The 13,995-nt window shown below is 40.1% G+C and overlaps 1 long non-coding RNA gene across 2 annotated transcripts; it reads left to right on the top strand.

The window, feature by feature from the left end:
• The first annotated feature begins 370 nt into the window (after positions 1–370).
• LOC149753225 (uncharacterized) lies at positions 371–2,104 on the top strand. Of its 2 annotated transcripts, XR_016396014.1 has the most exons (4): positions 371–651; positions 770–903; positions 1,000–1,672; positions 1,771–2,104. It is a non-coding gene; the product is annotated as an uncharacterized LOC149753225 (long non-coding RNA). The 2 variants fall into 2 exon arrangements; XR_016396013.1 differs by having other exon boundaries at positions 449–651; positions 1,000–2,104.
• The last annotated feature ends 11,891 nt before the right edge of the window (positions 2,105–13,995 follow it).

The following is a 13,995-nucleotide window of genomic DNA, read 5'->3' as shown; positions in this document are numbered from 1 at the left end:
ATTTTAAATTTTTAGATTCGATCCAATATGACCTGTTCATAAACTTATCTTGTCCTTTATTTTAGCAATAATTTACTAAATGAAATTAGCAGAAGAAAACCCAAGCCAAACATAGCATTTGCAGCTGACTGACTAACTATCTTGGAAGTCTAGTGAAGTACTTTAATTTAAGGTGGTTTGATTTGGCTTGTGCAATAAGTTTCATAGCAACCGAGTAATATTCTTGGATTGCTTGGAAGGTTAAGAATTAGCATAAAGAAAAAGATTATCAAATTAGATTTGAATGAGAATGGCATACTCCAAAAGGGTCATAAGTTTCAGCCTATGTGAACATATAGAGTCACAAGTTTCATTCTCAAGTCATTAGCCTGTAAACATAAAAAGGGTCATAAGTTTTATACTCAGTTTCGTGACTTTGTTTCGTGACTTCTAAATCTTTGAAGCTTTTGATGAGGTGAGAAGATCGGTCGGATCGATAGGTTTTCTTTATTCTCTCGCAGGTAATTCGTAAAATGACATATTTGTAAATGTTGCTGGTATCTGATGCTTTGTTACTTCCAACTGCAGCTGTTTCTATTGAAGCGAGGAGGGGAAGAGATATACGTAGGCCCGTTGGGGCGACATTCTTGTCATCTGATCGATTACTTTGAGGTAAGAAAATGGACAGCAGAAAGGTTGCATCGTTTTTGGTTTTCAGAGTTTTAGCTCCTGAAACATTTTATATTCGAGCGACGCGACGACGTCTGTAACTTTGCATTTATATTATCAGCAAATCGAAGGAGTGAGCAAGATACAAGACGGCTATAATCCTGCAACATGGATGCTGGAAGTAACAACACAATCACAAGAAGAAATATTGGGGGTTCGTTTCAGCGAGGTGTACAAGAATTCGGAATTGCATCAGTAAGTAGTCTGGCTGCTGTTCCAACGTACGGATTAATTTCTGATGGAGGTATTACCTAGAAACAATTGACTCTTTTACTCTATATTGTGTTGCAGGAGAAACAAAGCTTTGATCAAGGAACTGAGCATACCTCCTCCTGGCTCTAGCGATCTTCACTTCCCAACTCAGTACTCTCGACCATTCCTCACACAATGCTTGGCATGCCTGTGGAAACAACGACTGTCGTATTGGAGGAATCCTCCATATACTGTCGTATTGGAGGAATCCTCCATATACGCTGGAGGAGAATACCTCTTGGACAAGGTGTGTTGCAGGTTGCTGAGAACCACAAACACAAAAGATGAGTACTTTAAAGCACCAGAGGAGCCCATCAATTTCTTGGACCATACAAATTAGGCCATATGACTTGGGAGCAGTAAACTTTCCAAAATTTAGCTCTTGGATCAATTGTTTTGAAACTATTGTAGTTTTTTTTTTTTTTTTTACCTTGTGTAACTTCTGAATTTCTGTAATCAGAATGCCCCTCTCAATGCTCAAGGAGATGCTCGAATACCCAATACCACAAGCCATGCATGTTCTTCTGCCAGAAATGCTGCATGAAGTGCCTCTGCGTGCCCCCAGGCTTCTATGATACAATTGGGAACAATGTTCTCCATCTGCATGGTCTGCCCACCCAGGAGTACTGGTATTGGCTTGGTGTTGGTGTTTTATTGGCGTATTCTATCCTCTTCAACATTTTGTGCACCCTTGCCTTTGCATACCTTAACCGTATGTCTACTGATATGCCTACTTTTTATTCTATTGTGCTTTAGTTCCATTTTTTCACTTGATAGAATTTCTTACTTCCTTTTTTAATGTCATCAAAGCACTGGGAAAGGCACAGGCAGTGATCCCATCGGATTCTGCAGAAAAGAAGGACGAGGGTGTTTTAGGCACTAACTCTGCAATGGGATCTAAAGGTGACCTCCTGTTGGAGCAGATGCATCCTGTGGCTCGTGTTTATTTTGTAAATGTTCCTGGAAACTTTTTGCTTTCATTTTAAATAACTAGTGGAACTCCTGGTGATTGCACCAGTAAGCAACAGGCCCGAGTCATCTCAAATGAGAACTTCAGAAGGAAGTACCCCGAAGAGAGGAATGATCCTTTCCTTCCAACCAGTATCCATGACATTTCATAATGTCAATTACTTTGTTGACATGCCAAAGGTTGGTAGATGATAATTGTTTATTTTGCTTCATGTTAAGACATATTATGAAACTATTGGATCAATTGTTTTGAAACTATTGTAGTTTTTTTTTTTTTTTTTACCTTGTGTAACTTCTGAATTTCTGTAATCAGAATGCCCCTCTCAATGCTCAAGGAGATGCTCGAATACCCAATACCACAAGCCATGCATGTTCGTCTGCCAGAAATGCTGCATGAAGTGCCTCTGCGTGCCCCCAGGCTTCTATGGGAACAAAGGTGTCTGCCCCTGCAAGCAGCAGAAGGCTTCTATGAGAACAAAGGGTCCCGAGCAAGCAGCAGAGCTTGGTTGACTGGGCTCGCCCCAAGCTTAATGACAATATTGTAGAGATGATGATGCCGACCCTTGATACATATTGTAGATTGTGTACTTAGGAATTTGACTTGTATGTTTTTAGAATGTTTTTGAAGTACAATGTAATCAAATATGATAATATGAATGTAATCAAAGTTCTTGTTTGTGACTCATATTTTGTTATAAATGTGATTCAGTGTATTTGTTTATATTGTTTTGTAAGAATTTAATGTACACAGAGTATTTAAAAATTACTTTTACAAATTTTTTTTTTAAAAAAAAAATTAATGCCGACGCTTATAAGCGTCGGGAAATGCAACAAGAATGTAAACCTAATGACAGGCCTATAACGACGCTTTTAAGCGTCGGCATATGTAAGTAGTAACCAACCGTTCTCGCCGACGCTTATAAGCGTCGGAGTATGATAGAATAAACGACGCATAAAAGCGTCGGGAAAAGCAAGCCTTTAACGACGCTTTTAAGCGTCGGCCTAAATCCGTATTAACCAACCCTTCTCCCCGAAGTCTGATAGAAGAAACGACGCTTAAAAGCGTCGGAAAAAGCAATCCTTTAACGACGCTTATAAGCGTCGGAGTATGGTAAACGTAACGACGCTTAAAAGCGTCGGCATAGACCAACGACGCTTTTTTGACGCGTCGGGTTAAACCCGACCCACGCCCACCTGCCCGACGTCTGACCCACGCTTTGTGAAGCGTGGGCTGGGAATTCGCCGACGCTTATAAGCGTCGGTAGAGACAAAAAAAAAGCGCCGGGAGTTCTTCCTTCTTTTGTAGTGGCTGAGCTCAGAAGGCCGAGCTCATGCAGGCCGAGCCGACCTCAGAAGGCCGAGCCCAGGAGGCCGAGCTCGTCGTCCACATGCTGCGACCACGATCTGCAGCAGTCTCATCCAGGCCAAGCTCAGAATGCCGAGCTCATGCAGGCCGAGCTCATTGTCCACATGCTGCGGCTACGCCCTGCAGCAGTCTCACCGCACCATGCTTTGCTTGCCGGCTACGCCACGATATATCAACCAGGGACCATACCCTGCTACGACTGTCAACGCCTCACCGTTCCCATGAACAAACTGCACTGCGGCCACGCCCTGCAGCAGTCTCACCGTACCATGCTTTGCTTGCCGGCCACACCACGACGTATCAACCAGGGACTATACCCTGCTACGACTGTTAACGCCTCACCGTTCTCAAAAACGGACTGCACTGCGCACCACAAGCAAGCTCTGACTACGCGCCATCACCTCCCATGATGAGGACGGGCCATACCTCCGCCATCTAGGCACCTTTACGGGGACTATAAATAGCCCCATCAGGTAACGCCTAAAAAATTTTTTAGTTGGACCAAATATACCCCGCTCTAACTTGAGTGTCGGAGGGCTCTCATCGGAATCCCATTGGTGAGGCTTTGGGCAGGTCCACCACCGCGCGGGAGGTGGCCCCCATCCTCTTCTTCCACTCACCGGCAGCTCCCTCGACTCCTCCGGCGTAATCACCTTCGGGCCAGATTTGAACCACAGCAACAGATAGCGCTAGAAAGAGAGAACCCCCGGCCACCGGGTTCTCGCATGCCCCCCGAAGAAAGCGGTCCGCCGCCGCACCACTCGTCGGAGCTCCTCCTCCTCGGTCCGCGGTCGCCCCCGGGTCTAATTTCCAGCAACATTAGTAGTGTGTATACATGTGTTGCATTTGTGTTTTGTAACCGTGAGGGATGGATGCTTTTATGCTCGCACTCATATAATGAGTTCTCTATCGGTTTGAAGCATGGGCAATATGCGATGCTTTGTTTTGACTAATTAACGTGTTTTTTTCGAGTCTCATCATCGAGTTCTTTGGATAATCAGATTCGCTGTGCACGATGTACTAAAGTTCGGTATGGTCAATCTCTCATTGTACGGAGAAACATGTGTATCACGAAACAAATCATGTGGTAAACTAGCCGACAAATTTTGATAAGAGTCATTGTACTAATCAAGATTGAAGTACTACTTCTTCTAATGAACTTAATTTGTCAACTGATGTTTAGCGTGGCGACATGTTGGCATAACCTATAATACATCATAATTAAGTAGTTACATATCCAAAAACATAAAACAGCTAAACTATGAGGATATAGGATTAAGAAAATAAAAATTAAAAGTCTGTATTTTATCTTTATAATTGAAAATAATGATTAAGAATGAAAACAATATTATTATTTGTTCATTAAATGATAAAAATTATGGCTCAATTGGATGACAAAATTATAGTTCAATCGTTAATTTGAGTAAAAAATATTTTATTCAACGAACAATTTTACAGGATAATAGTACGAGACGATAGTTGATTAAATATTATCTTTTCTATATAATTGTCGTTATTAAGTAATATATACATGTCTAAGTATAATACAGCGGACACATTAGTCAAATTATTTTAAATCATGGTTTTAGAAGAAGGGGGACGGTTGATGATGCAGTCCAGTGGACATCACTGGTACAACTACCGAGAATAAGAACAGATACTCCATGAAGGATAGAAAAACACAAAAAAAAAAAAAAAGAATTTTTTTTAGGTTTTTTGCATGAATACTCTCCTAATTATCGGATTTTGCATGAATACCCTTCCAAAATTGATATTTGTATATATACCCTCGTAAAATACTTGTTTTGCCATTCTACTCTTTTTTATTTTTGTTTTTGCATATGCACCCATGTTATTTAACGACGTTAAAAAATTAACAGTTTTAAATTAAAATAACTAAAATATCTTTATTAGGTAGACATGCAAATAGATCGCGATCCCGATAGCAGAAGGAGAAAACAAGGGCAATAGCATAATTTTAAAATTTTATTTTATTTTAATTAATATAAATATAATTTTTCTAAACACCGTTAAAATAACTGTTATATCACATGCATTTGTACAATAACAGAGTTTTACGAGGGTATACATGCAAATATCAATTTTGGAAGAGTATTTATGCAATATCCGATATTTAGGTAGGTATCCATGTGAAATTTTTTTTTTTTTACTTAGGAGCGTTTCTGTTACATCGGTCTGACGTCACATGTGAAGCTACCACCTTCTCACGGAGCCGTACGTGGATGTTACCGCTCATACAGCTCCCAGCCAGCAGCGATCATAGAATAGAAATTCTGATTCATTCAGATCAAGCTTCCTTCCTATTAATCTGGAAGTTCTTCTCAGATACAAGGAAATGCACATTCACCAGGAAGATTGAACTTGCGGATTGGCGGGAATGTTGAACCTACATTCTAAAGCTTGCCAACCAGCGATGAGTGGTCCGAACCTTCTGCTGCGAATTATGGTTCTACCAAGGTCTAATCGTTCTGGCTGCAAATGCAAGCAAGAATTTGACCTTCCACGGTGGCTTTTCCTAATCCGAGACGCCATTCTATGACTGGGCCGCAACTGCACGTTCGTAACTCATGCCACTATCAAGCCTGCGGCTTCGGTCTGCTTCCCACACCATGGTCGCTTGGGGGTATGAAATATGAACTATGGTCAAAAACTGGAAGTACGGTACGTACAGCTCATCAAATCTTGTGTCTAGATTTGTACTTACAAACAGATAAAATAAACGGGCAGATCATAGAATCTCGTGGCTTACTTTGTGGCTAACGCGAGATAAATTCTCATTCTCGTTTGGATTTGTTTCTCATGTGGACAAAGTATGGCCACGGAGTTTTGACAAGAGAGGATCTGAACGCGACAAAAGAGCGTTTTATCCTACGTGTCTATTTCTGAAGATTTTTATCTTTTTGTCGGGTGAACTAGTTCGTTGTTTCATTAAGCAACATAGGTGCAATTAGGTTGAGCTTGACTTGCACGGCTTGACTTTGACCTGCTCAAAGGCCCTGTAGATAGCAGCGGTGCCATGAACAAATTAAGAAATAATGAGGATCTGACCTTGGATATGAAATTTTGGCCGTGCGTTCAGAGCTGATTTAACTAGGCCTGTCTACATTATGGTCTCATGTGGGATATAAAGATTAGCTGAGATGAGGCCACATGGTTAGTGTGAGGATCCGTGTGGGCGTGTATTTAATCCCACATTGGTTATTTGCTGGGTAAATCTTGGATAATTATACTGAATCAAGAAACTCAAATAATATCTTTCGGTTAGCCATTTTAGATGAGGTACTGGGTTGTTACAAATGATATCAGAGCAGATCCGACCCATAACTAATGTGGACTAGGAGACACTGCAGCACGGATTCATTGGAGCTGACCACGGACTAATTATGGTATTTATGATTAGATTTGAATGGATTTGAACCCTCAGTCTGACGAAGACGTAAGGACTTAAACAAGAGGAGTATGTGAGGACCCATGCAGGCGTATGTTTAGTCCCACATCGTTATTCGCTGGGTAAATCTTGAGTACTTATACAGGATCAAGAAATTCAAATAATACCTTCCGGTTAGATATTTGGGTGAGATTCTGGGTTGTTATAATTAGTCTAGAAGAAATCTTTTAAGATAATTGAAAAAATAAATTAATGTAGTCCGATCAAGATATCATGTGACACCTTATAAAGATGGCTCGAGTGGCATCTCAGGAAATCTGATCCAACCAGGCTTGACTTCCATGGGAGTGTGAGTATTGGTTGATTGTGAGTACAACTTATTTGAAAGGCTGAATATTTATTTAAAAGGCTGATCAAGTTCTATGCTAAGATATCGACCGGCTTGATACAGGGGAACTTTTGGAGCTGGACATGTGGAGATGGTTCCTAAAATGCTGAGACATGAAAAGTGGAGAAACAGAGATTGCGCAATTGGGAATTGCTCAGACTAGAGAGCGGAAACACTAAATTTTTCTTAGTTAATTAAATTTGGAAGAATGTGGAAGGTACCGTGCACGACCAAACTCCCAAATGGACACTGGTGGTGTGCATGCAGCTTGTTGGATTGTACAAGATTTCGGCAGTTTCTTGTAAGACTGGAAGATACTAATGCTTTGACCAATCTCATACATGTAATATAAGTTCACGGGATGTTATCAAGAGGAAAAAAAAATGGTACATTGGACCATTCAATGTGAGTCCGAATAAATGTGACGTTCACGCCATTAACCTTTGTTCCGAAACCCGTATGTCACCAGAAGGATGCAGAATAACCAACCAACTGATGCAATGCATGCTGAACCGTATATCCGCGCCTTCTCTCCGTTTCACGGTGCCCACGCCCGTCTCAGAAACATCGAGAAGAGATCCAACGGCAGGGTGAAATATGATGTTTTTCTTTCTCGCGAAAGACCTAACTCGAACCACAATACCATCCTCTAATTTTATGTACAGTGAATTTTGAAAAATCGGTTTTGCTAAATATGAAGTATTGTTATGTTTAGTTTAATTATCCAATCACCGAGCTTTCTCAAAGTAAACTTTGATGGCAGTGTGACTAACGGTGGATTGAGTTTACGAATAGAGGTCCGACTCCAGACTTGTTGTGGTAGGTAGTAATCGTATCTGATGTCTCAGTTGTTCCTGGCACAGAGCTTAGGATAGTCTAGGAAAGTATCACTTATGCGAGGCTCATTCTGAAAGCAGATTGTATTCATCTCGAAAGTGACTCTACAGCGGTGATTGTATAGATTCAAGATTTGTCTAGGTCAGGCGGGGAGCATCTGTTGCTGCAAGACATCCGCAGGCTGACGAGGGACTGTGTTGCCTTCCAGATCACTCATGTATATTTGGCGGCGAACATGACAACTAATTAGGTCGCTATTTTTATGGCTTAGTACTTTGGAGGTATTTTGTGGGATAGTTATGAGATTATTCATTCTCTCTTACGCCATATTTTATCTTCTTGGACGTACTCATACTATATTTATATGATTTACCGGCTTATCAAAAAAAGAAAAGCTTAATCATAGCAATATTAAACCAGTAAATATTTTTTTTCTCCAACTACTCCTAGACGATGTAAAGTAAATTTTACTGCTTTCGCTGCCTCAAATAGGCATTCTAGGGAGATGTTTTTGATAAAAGTCCTCTGAAAGAAGTGCTTCCATCTTAACTTATTTGATATTTGTTAACGTATAAATTGGAAAGGCATTGCAAGCTTGTTTTGTTCAAATTGGGTGGAATCTAACTCTAGTAAACATTAGCACGTCTGCTCTTGATTGGCTCGAGCGCGATCATCATACTTGTGGGAACAAAGTTGCTGCCTCACATTAACATAAACCAAAAGGCTAGTTTTTATGAGTTATCCTGGAATTATAACTTTTTGACTTCTGTTCATACAAGGAACACTACTTATCGGGTGCAACAAAATACAATATTATTCAAAAGAAGGTACCCTTTCAACTACACAAAAAAAAAATCATTTATAAAGTGCATGGTCACTGCAACCTACTGCTGGAACGTAGCTTCAATTTCGCTTTAAAGAGATGAAGTGGCAGCTCAAAAACTGACGTAATAGACTAGGAGATGATATAGCAGCTTGGAGGCTAACGTGGTGGTAGATCAAGAGTTGATGTGGCATCATAGAGCCTAATGTGGCAGAACACGATCTGTTATAGCATCCTAAAAGCTAATGTAGCAGGTTAGGAATTGACATAACACATTGAAAGCTAATATGACAGATTCCATCAAAGAAAAATAATATAGGCTAATATAAGATAATACTAATAAAAAAAATAATACTCGCCGATACAAGTTGTTATGTAATCTCTAAAATCACTGTAATAAAATCATTGCTACTAAAGAAAAATAATACAACAAGTACAGGATCACGCTAACAAAGAAAAATAATACTATCTGATAAAGAAAAAATAATATGGGCAGATACTATGCGATTCCTAAAATTATGCTAATATTTCAAAAGTTCCAAAGTGGCGAGCACCTATAGATATCGTCATAATCATCATCAACACAACCTGGCTGGACGTTGCACCCCCATTCCTCCGCCCTGAAACAAAACTCCGGCGAGGACACCTGCACCGGCTCTCCCGTTGCCCTTAATCCTGAACTCCCTTCTCCTGGATCCACTGGTGCTGCCACTCTCTCAGCCTCACTCTCCTCGGCCTGCCCAGCTTGATCTACTTTCTTCGGTCCATCGCGAGCATGTTTCCTGGCCGCCGCCTTTATCTCCGGCCGGCTCAACTTATCGGCCGACGATATGATCGGTGGGTGGTCCGGGAAGTTGAGTGCTGCTCCTGGGCCCTTTAGACAGTACATTGCAGCATCGCAGGCCCTTGCTGCCTCCTCGGCAGTGGCGTAGGAGGCCAACCACAGCTTCTTCCGGCTTCTTGGTACCCTCACTTCCGCCACCCACTTCCCCCACTCTCTCATTCTGACACCCTTGAACCCGCCCGGCCCGGCCGGCTCCTTCCCTCTCAACGACTGCGGTTGCTTGCCGGAGTCTGGCGGACTCATCTTACACCATGCTATCAGGAGGTTGGTGGAGATCAGAAGCTAGGCGGGAGTTGGCAGCAAATTTAACGAGCGCGAAAAAGTGACACCGCGTGACACGCGTCGCTTGGATAAAAAACACAAAACACTTGGACCGGGCCGAGTTCAAATCCTATCAAAGAAACGGTCAAAGACCAGGGGGGCACGGCACGAGAACTTAACGCTACAATAATGCGACGATTTCTCGTACTCTTCCGCCGTATTTGCAAGGGCCAAGGGGATCCGCCTAAGTGAGGGCCGATATGGGGTCACGATGTTGGATGGGCCCTCGTCCTACGTGGAAGATTGATTCATATCTCAGTGCCACGTTTCAATACGTTTGCGACTTATTTTCGAACAAGATTTCCATAATATTATCAAACAACCTCTAATTGATAGTGCTGTTCACTGTGATACCTCAAAGCATACAAATAGATTTATTTAGTATTTAAACATTTATTTAAAATGTACTATCTCTTTTCAAAGAAAATTATTTTTAAAAGTTTTATTCTTTGAAAGATTATATTTTATTCAAACAAAAAATTCAAATATAAAATAGTATTATTTTATTCATGATATCTTTATAATCGCTGTGTTATGACGTCGAGTGCTGCTTTTCTTGCACACTTTTCTCGTTTTTTTTTTTTGAGAGGGTAAAGCTTGTCGATAGTTGCTAGTGATACAGCTGGCTACCTGATATGGAATGATGGCCTTATACTTGGTCTACCTGCCTTGTTGGAGCATCACATATTTACTGCATGCATGCACAATTCATCAACATCCAATTTCCATGTCACCTGTATCATGTGCATCTACCATGTATAATAGACCTACTAGTATGTACCTCCATGTATGGCAAATCTATCTCTCTTCTGTCCATACCATATATACTTATGGTACTCATGTACAAACAGAGGTTAAATCCCATAAATAACGTGAAGCAAGTCATTCTATTTTCCACTATTTTCATTGTATCAGAGCTATAAGGTCGAGCTCATCAGCGCCAACAATCAACCACTTCGCCAGGTTCCTCAAATGCTGCAAAGCGCCAATGCAGTGGCTTAGCAATGGAGAAAATTTCATACAAAAAAAGTCGTTATCAAAGTCACAGAAAGTGCCGCAGGAAACAAAATCAACGACTAAACAAGCTAGCTTTAGACACCATGAGCCCTGTTAGATTGCTCCACTCTGGCGAAGACTAAAATTCTACATCCCTTCATTATTTGAGTCTAGAAATACACTAAATATAAACAAACTACAGTTAGTTTCAATACTCAATTTCAGGATGAGCCGGGCTTTAATCCTCAAGCCTGAGTCCGGACCATTTAATAGACAGCGACCCAGTCTAACTGCCCAACTAGTCTACATCCCAAGTTTAAATAGCTCCAGATGCTGTTTGATATAAGGTAAGTCCATCAATTGAGTCAAGTTTCGTTTGACTCCAAGTTACCTTTTGTTTTCAGTTGGCTAACATGGCTCAAGGCCAAGGGCAACTCTACAATTAAACCAACGCGCCTCGCCAATCCCCCTCACAACTTGGCAAAAGGACTGCTTGTATGCGCTTCACGAGAATTGAGTTTGGGTTGCACCTTTTATGTGTGGAAGAATAATTGATCATCTTTCGCGTCGTCGACTGTTGAATCACATTCTGCACAACTCTCAAAGCACTCTGAACTATTTTCATCCATCTGACCATTCTGCAATTCGATAGTATATTCATGCTAAATAAGGTAAATTCTTCTTTCATGCGAAAGATACAACCACTGCCGTCAACGGAAAATGCTATACCCTGACTAATCTTGTCTGAGTCATGCAAAAGACGAACTTCGTTTCAAGGTAACTCCTAGGATGGAACATGAGAGAGTGCAGTCCTTCTTTCTTCTTCTTTTTTTTTTTTTTTCTTTTTCTTCCGAGCAGAAGGAGACTAATAGGTGAGGCCCACATTAATCACCAGAATTTATTGGAAGATTTAAAGGGAATGCAGTCCCTCTTTCCAGCAATATATTTTTAAGTCTTTTGCCCTAAATGAAAAAGATACTGACCACGTAGCGTCATGTTTCGCACTCGAGGGCTGTGTGGTCTGGAATAGATTATATTTTTCATGCTTAAGAAGGATTCACTTTTCTTCCTGCAAAAATGTTGTTAGATTCAATGATGGATTTGCATGAAAAAAAGGTGAACATTCTTTCCCGCGAATGATACACCCTGACCCGCATAGCCGTATTGAGGCTGATAACTATTGCTCATCTTGGGGATCCGAACAAAGTAAGAACATTTGAAACCATTGAAAGTATTAAAAAAATATAATTAAAAGATAATAATGTCCTAAACTTTTTTTTTTTTTTTTGCTCTTCATGTAATTAAATAGAATATCAACTTGCTAAGCAATAATAATCTCTACACAAGCAAATTAATTATCAGGTAAAATAATCAAGCAATCCACAAACAAAAGACAACACATTTTTTTAAGGCAAAAACTACGGGAACTACTCTAGCCAAAAACGTATGCTATTTAGACTAATGAGAATACAATAAATCCTCTCTGGTTCAACTAGAGATTGCCCAAATATCAATAAGATTTAATTTTGTCTTCCACAACAAAGATATCATCACTAATAAGACGAACTTTAACAATAAACAACGAAATAGAAAATAGATTTCACCAAGTGTTGATGGTTGAAATAATTAATAAAATCTTTTTTTCAAAGATTCAAACCATTCAATATATAGCTCTTAATGCCAAAAATAATATACTGATATTTTAGTTAAATCTAGATAAAATTAACTATTCGATCATCCAACAAAATAATACCTTTTCTTCCATGCTCTTTTTTGTTTTCTTCTTGTTTTCTTTTTTGTTTCGCACATCCCGTGTTACTCGATTTCTCCGGGTTCCTATAGTCAAGCTACTTTAGAAAACAAAAACACTGCCACGTTATCTTATTTTTTTTTAAAAAAAATTCAAATGGGGTGGGTCCCACATGAGGAGGGACCACACCAACCGAAAGTGTTTTCCAAGTGTTCGGATAGAGTAGTCCTCGCATCATCTCTTTAAACTCATGCTCCTTACGTGTAATTGCAATCCTTTCGTTGCAAAATTAGTATATACTCATTCTCTTCATCTTTGGAGTTCAGAAAAGAATTTGGGAAGTGTTTCTGTTAAAAGAGAGGTGAATTTTTGTCATTTTTATGTGCTTGTGCATGGATGAAGTGCTTTCCAAGAGACGAGAGCAAATTAATGAAGGATGTTTTTCTGTTCTGTGATCTCCGGAGTTGAATTATCATTTCTCAAATGCCAGTGGAATTGCCAGAAGTAGATGAACTCATACATTAAATTCTGCAGATCAGGCGTGCTCCTCGCTTAGTTGAAGGCATCTAAGTAGACGGATAGGAATATAACTGGAATCGCCTTTTTACGATGATTTTTTCAGTCTATAGCTTGAAAGGAATGCTAAAATCTCTTCCACTGCTTGGCTGGCTCCTATGATGCGAATCCACAGAAAATTTAATTTGCTTGACATGGGATCCAGAACGAATAATGTGAACATAGTTTTCTCAGAAAAAAAGAAAAGGAAAAGTTAGACAAGCATGCTGCACAAAAGCTTGGCATGCATTAACTGGCTATTCTAATCTCTGATAATTCATATTATATATTATGTTTCTCTTTTTGACGTGCTTCAAAAATTCAAGAAACTCAGTTGGTGCAATTCTACCAACGACCCTGAGACCAAAGCTCAGCTTCTATCAAACGAAATGTTCATTATACCACTTTTACATTACTCAGCATCATTTGCAAAAGTTTAATACCATTATATGACTCATAAATTGTTTGGAGCACAACATCCTTATTTGTTTGTGCGGCAACTTCTTCAGACATTATTCCGATGACCCTGAAAATCTTTTTCAGCCCTTTCGTGGGCAACTTTTTCACACATTCTTCCAACATACCTTAATTAATTTAAAGCTTTTCAGCACTTCTGTAGGTTGCAAATTTGCAATGCCCAGCCGCCGGCCGGCCACGTTTTACAAACGTTTAAAACCCACATCACATGCCTTCACAGTACGTACTTATACCGTAAGAAGGTGGAACCTTCTTAACTCAGTGACAATTCCCATTAAAAATCATGGGGACCTAATCATT

The sequence above is a fragment of the Phoenix dactylifera genome, chromosome 7 (assembly GCF_051530095.1).
Source record: "Phoenix dactylifera cultivar Ajwa chromosome 7, Ajwa_hap1_PhDact_Kaust_v1.1, whole genome shotgun sequence".
In the NCBI taxonomy this organism is placed as follows: Eukaryota; Viridiplantae; Streptophyta; class Magnoliopsida; order Arecales; family Arecaceae; genus Phoenix; species Phoenix dactylifera.
The sequence above is the reverse complement of the archived record's forward strand: the minus strand, read 5'-3'. Positions and strand labels throughout refer to the sequence as shown.